The sequence below is a fragment of the Myotis yumanensis genome, unplaced genomic scaffold, assembly GCF_028538775.1.
Source record: "Myotis yumanensis isolate MYYU_CA2020_CCGP unplaced genomic scaffold, mMyoYum1.0.hap1 SCAF_1, whole genome shotgun sequence".
NCBI classification, from domain to species: Eukaryota; Metazoa; Chordata; class Mammalia; order Chiroptera; family Vespertilionidae; genus Myotis; species Myotis yumanensis.
Genome location: NW_027223752.1, coordinates 120,774,449 through 120,780,657, shown reverse-complemented (window position 1 = coordinate 120,780,657; position 6,209 = coordinate 120,774,449). Strand labels below are relative to the sequence as shown.

Below are 6,209 nucleotides of genomic sequence, written 5' to 3'. Positions count from 1 at the left end.
TTCGCGGCCTTTCCCTTTGAAACCACATTCATTGCTGTTGGGAGTTACCAAAGTAATTCTCTTCAGTCATTTTTCCATTAGTTGTTCTGATTAAGTCCAAGTACTACATCACTACACACTTCTCAAACTGGAGGATGAACAGCCTGAGCTCTGCCCCAGTTCTGTGGAGGGAGCATGCAAAACAGAGTATTCGATACATCTTTCTGGAGCATCTAGTTTATTACATGGTTTGTAAGAATCCAGTAGTTTAATCAGAACCACCCTCTCCCCTACAAACATGGAAGAGGATCAGTTCAGTCTCTGAGGTTTCACCAAGTAGGGGCAAAGGGGTGTACCTGCAGTGAGGGTGGTCTCTTCTTTTGTCTCCCAGGGGGCTCCAGGCCACCCTCCAGGCTCACCAGGTATTTTGGGTACAATGCCTCTGAAAGCCACAGAGATGCCAGGTACCCTCCTGGTTTGAATCCTGTGTAGACAACACTGGGGCAGTCTGCACACCTCCATTGTCCACTGGACCGAGTCCACTCACCCAGGGGACAAACCAGCCTCTGGCCAATCTCCCATACCACATTGCCAGTCTTCCTGGAGCTCAGCATCTTCTAGCTCAGCATTTAAATTGCAGGGAGCAGAAAAAAGGAACACTCGTGCAACTACTGGTGGGAATGCAGACTGGTGCAGCCACTATGGAAGACAGTATGGAGTTTCCTCAAAAAATTGGAAATGGAACTCCCATTTGACCCTGTGATCCCACTTCTAGGAATTTATCCCAAGAAACCAGAAACACCAATCAGAAAGGATATATGCAACTCTATGTTCATAGCAGCACAATTCACCATAGCTAAGATCTGGAAACAGCCTAAGTGCCCATCAGTAGATGAATGGATTAGAAAACTGTGGTACATCTACATGATGGAATACTATGCTGCTGTAAAAAAGAAGGAACTCCTACCATTTGGAACAGCATGGATGGAACTGGAGAGCATTATGCTAAGTGAAATAAGCCAGTCAATGAAGGAAAAATACCATATGATCTCACTCATTTATGGATAATAAAGACCATTATAAACTTATGAACAAAAATAGATACAGAGGCAGAGCAGCCTCAAACAGACTGTCAAACTACAGCGGGAAGGCCGGTGAGGGTTGGTGGGTGGGAGGGGGGTGGTAAGAGATCAACCGAAGGACTTGTATGCATGCATATAAGCGTAACCAATGGACATAAGACACTGGGGGGTAGGGGAGGCCAGGGGATTGTCAAGGGTGGGGGAAAAAAGACACATATGTAATACTCTTTGTAATACTTTAAGCAATAAAACAATTAAATAAATAAATAAATAAATTGCAGGGAGTGCAGCCTGACCCACAATCTTTCACTGTGGCCCTGACTTGGCCATCCACAATTTAAAAAATCACATTGACTTTACTTAGGTCTAATTAAGATGCTGCTTCTTAATGGACCACTTACAGCAAGGGTGTCTTAATAAAGTTCAAGAACCTCCTAGCCACTCCCTGGCAGCCCTGGCTGTGGCCAGAAGAGACTGGAGTCACACCATCAGGCTATCCAGCATATAGAGAGTTTTCCTTATTGGTTCCCTCTGGGGTTCTGCTGCTATGGGAGGAGGGGAAGCCACAAAGACCATGCTAGGGGCTGAGCTGGGGTGGTGGGGTCCTCAACTCCAGGCTGGCTGGGGAACTGGCAGGCTCTTCTGGCCTTATGGCTGAACCTTGAAGGTTGGGGAAGGACTGTGATGGTGCAGCCCTCCACTTTGGGTTTTTGGTGCTCAGAATCAGGTATGTAGCCGTCACTCTGTCATGCCTCCTGCATATTATTCATATCCTGGATCTGGTCCCGCACAGACTCCAGGTTCATCATTTCCTCGGTCACCCAGGGGTTCATGTTGTCACTGGGCTGCTCACTGTAAAGTCTAATTTCCTCCTCCTGGCCCATGGTGAGCCCTGGGTCCCTCATTAATTCTTAGTTCCTTTATGGCTGGGATTGACAGTCATTAATTTCTTTAAGAGCTTTTCACACTCAAAAGACAGGAAATAGGGGACATAGTAGTGTCTGCTCAGTATTAGCTGTTGTGGCTCCCAGAAGCCCTTTCCCATAAAAGGCCGAGTCCCAGTGACCATCTTATACAGAACCACTCCGGGGCTCCATACATCGACCCTGGGGCATCAAAGTTTTCACCCAGGAAGAGCTCTGGAGAGGCATAAGGGAGGCTGCCACAGAATGTGCTCAATTTATGGCCAATAAATTCAGTGCTGAGGCCCAAGTCTGCAAGTTTTACATTCAGCTCCAAACCAGAAAGCACGGTCTCTGGCATCAGTGGATGATGCCTGGCTGGTGGCAGTTCTGCACAGCAGCTGCCAGAAAATGCCTTGAGCCTCATTTTTGGTCGCGTGGCCCAGCCCTGCAGATAATAGAACATGTCCCCGCTGCTTACATGCTCCATAACAAGGCATAATGTGTTTCCTCAGCATCAATCACCTACAATATTCAGGTGATTCAAAGCCTCATGCAGGGGACTTCCCGGAAAAGTCCGAAGGCGCCCTGCTGATTAATGACTTTGACAGCCACCTCTGACAGTCAGAACGTGCTGGGCCAACCTCATCTTAGCAAAGGTTCCCTGGCCAATGGTGTTCAGGAGCTTGTAGTGGCCAACCGGGGCTCCTCATCAGTAGAGATGGCTACAAGGTCATGAGACATGGTGACCTCCTAACGACACTAACTGACAATATTAACTATTAATGCTAACTTTGCTAGAAAATAGTACTAATTATACTATGCTATGCTAACTAATACTAACAATGCTAACTATGCTTACTAATGCTAATAAATGATACTAACTATACTATGCTAACTGCTAATAATAGTACCAATGCTAACTATGCTAATAAAAAATATAAAGACAGTGCTAACTATACTAATGATACTGACAATACTAATTTTAAAATTTTTAGAAAAAAAGAACAAGAAAAATTAGAAAAGAAAATTTGAGGGAAAAAAATTTAAAAAGTGAAAAGAAAAAAATTGAGAAAAAGAAAGAGTAAAGACAAAGGAAAAAATAAGAGAAAATAAAAAAGAAAACAAGCTGACAGGTGATCACAAATGAACTTCCTGGACTATAAAGACAAAAACCTTGCCCCAGCTGGTTTGGCTCAGTGGATAGAGCATTTGCCTAGGGACTGAAGGGTCCCAAGTTCAATTCCCATCAAGGGCACATGCCTGGTTTGCAGGCTCCTCCCCAGTAGAAGGCATGCAGGAAAAAGCCAATCAATGATTCTCTCTCTTCATTGATGTTTCTCTCTTTCTCTCTCCCCCTCTCCCTTTCTCTGTGAAATCAATAAAAATATATTATTAAAAAAAATTAACCTAGCCAAAAGCTTTTATAGAAGTTTTTTATAATTCCATCACAATGGCATCTTATAAGGTCAGAGCAAGATAAGGACCAGTGACAGCTGGGGATAAACCACAGTGGTTTTCTCAGTTTTTTATATCAAACTCTTTTATGCTAAAAATAAAAAATAATAAAAAAGAAAACTCCAAAGAGCTTTTTGTTTATGTGGGATATTAAAGACTAATATTTACTTTATTCAAAATTAAAATTTGTAGGATACTGCAGTTATCTTTTCATATATAATTTGAAATTCTGTAATAATTTTTGTCTTTTAAAGATCTTATAATGGCTACACTTAAAATATTCAGTTCCTTTTTTTTTTAACTCCTATTGGTCTCAAAATGATGCTACAACTTAACTGATACTACAATACTATAAGAAAATGCTCTGCCCTAACCGGTTTGGCTCAGTGGATAGAGCATCAGCCTGCGGACTGAAGGGTCCCAGGTTTGATTCCGGTCAAGGGCATGTACCTTGGTTGTGGGCACATCCCCAGTAGTGGGTGTGCAGGAGGCAGCTGATTAATGTTTCTCTCTCATTGATGTTTCTAACTCTCTACCACTCTCCCTTCCTCTCTGTAAGAAATCAATAAAATATATTTTTTTTAAAAAAATGTTCTGTTGCATAAGTTATATTATTAACATCTATAAAACTGAAAGTAGTTTTCATCATATTTTTGCCAACAAGATCATGGGCAGATTTCTCATCATAAACCTTGGAGACCAGAGGGCAGTGGATTAGCATATTCAAAGTATTGAAAGAAAAATACTGTCAACCAATAATTCTATACCTAGCAAAACTATCCAAAAATGAGGGAAACATTAAGACATTCCCAGATAAACCAAAGCTGAGAGTGTTCTTTACTACAGACTTTCCTGGCATGAAGAGTGTTCTTCAGTTTGAAATGAAAGGACTCTGGACAATAACTCAAAGCCTCAAGAAGAAATAAAAATTTTTGCTAAAAATGTGGATAATTATAAAAGCTAGTATATTATAACTTTGGTTTGTAGCTCTACTTTTTGTGTTCTACTTGTTTTAAGAGACTAATGTAATCTCTTCCACCATGTAAGGATACCACCAGCAGTCTGCCACCAGGAATAGGGCTCTCACCTGACTTTTCTTGCACCCTGAGCTCAAACTTCCAGCCCCCAGAATTCCCGGAAGTTAAAGGATCTGACTCTATGGGCTAGCCAAGTGGGTCAGCACCTCTGTTGACTCAATAGATTGGATTCCTCCATCCAGACTGGCTTTACCAGGCTGAGCAGCTATATACAAGGCAAAAACAAGAAAGAGATAAAAATTAGGATGACAGCTCCAATGATGAGCTGGTTCATATCCTTTTAGTGAGCCTACCTTTATGATTTCCTTATATATCCCCTCTGAGCAACAATCTGATCCACCCAGACTTTCAGAGTCAGATGTCTTCATTGAAGACAGAGCCAAAATGACTGTCTTTGTATGGTCTTTCGATGGATTCTCTAGTGCCCACAAGAATCAAGAACAACTTCTAATATCAGCAAGCATTTTGAGGGTAGAAGAAAAAGTTTGTGATGAAAAGGTTTACTACACTGCCGGCTACAACAGTCCTTTTAATTTGCTTAATAGAAATAATGAAGTGTCATTGGTTCATACAAATTAACCCTCTGAAGAAAATGAATGAGAAAATGAAAAGAAGTAGCATCACCAGGGGCTAAACTTTGTTTAATATAGACATCAACACACCTATAAGTAAAATGTATGTCTAGTATCTTCTCCCTGAGAGTACTAATAAGAATTGGGCTTATTTCCAATGTGCCTTTTTAATGCTTAAAGCATTATCAAGATACACAGGTAACATGGGACAATCCTATATAATAAAAGCATAGTATGCAAATTGTCCCCTCAACTGGGAGTTCTTCCAGGAGTTCAACCAAGGGGCGGGGCCAGCTGGGGAAAGGGAAGGAGTGCCCAGTGGCTGCTGCCAGCCCCTAGGGACCCTACCAGTGCATGAATTTCGTGCACTGGGCCTCTAGTCTATAATAATAAAAGGGTAATATGCTAATTAGAGCAGACATCTTCTGGACGTCATTCCAGACGTCCTTCCTGACAAAGCCAAGGCCAGAGGGAAGCCAGCCAGGTCATGGGTGCCTGTGGGTGGCCGGGGGAAGCCAGCCTGGGTCCCAGATGCCTGCCGGCAGCCGGAGGGAGCAAAGCCCAGGTTCCAGGTGCTGGAGGGAAGCCGATGCCGGCAGCCAGGGGAAGGAAGACCTACTCTTGCACGAATTTTCCTGCATTGGGCCTCTAGTATTCTATAATGTAAATTGTTCATAATCCTAGTGGTCTTTAGTTCTATGAGGCTCCAGAGAAATGTCATGTTACTTCCCCTTTTTCACTGTATCACAACTATGTTGCCATTTTATACTTGGATTTGGATCAATTGGATGTTATCCCCTCCAGATATTATCAATAAAAATGTTAAAGGTTTAAAAAAAAGAGAGTGACTAAAACAAAAAAAAAGGAAGAAAAATTTTTTAAAGATTTTTAAAAAAGAGAGTGACTAATGTATTGAGGAAACAATTGTTAGTCTATGACTTGGAACCCAACGCATAAAGATGTAATTTTGTGACATCAATAACTAACTGGGTGGGGTTAGAGCTGTGTAGGAGCAAAGTTTTTATATGTTCTTGAAGTTAAGTTGGTACAAATTCACATAAGAGTGTTATAGCCTTAGAATGTTAGATCATTCAGGTTACTAAATATATTTCTCATATATATTTTGTCTTCATCTGTGGTTCCTGGCTCACAGCACCTAAAACCCTTGGAATTTCCTGA

General features: G+C 41.8%; 1 pseudogene; it reads left to right on the top strand.

The window, feature by feature from the left end:
- Positions 1 to 4,575: 4,575 nt before the first annotated feature.
- On the top strand, positions 4,576 to 5,058 carry LOC138998752 (heme-binding protein 2 pseudogene; annotated as a pseudogene).
- Positions 5,059 to 6,209: the final 1,151 nt, after the last annotated feature.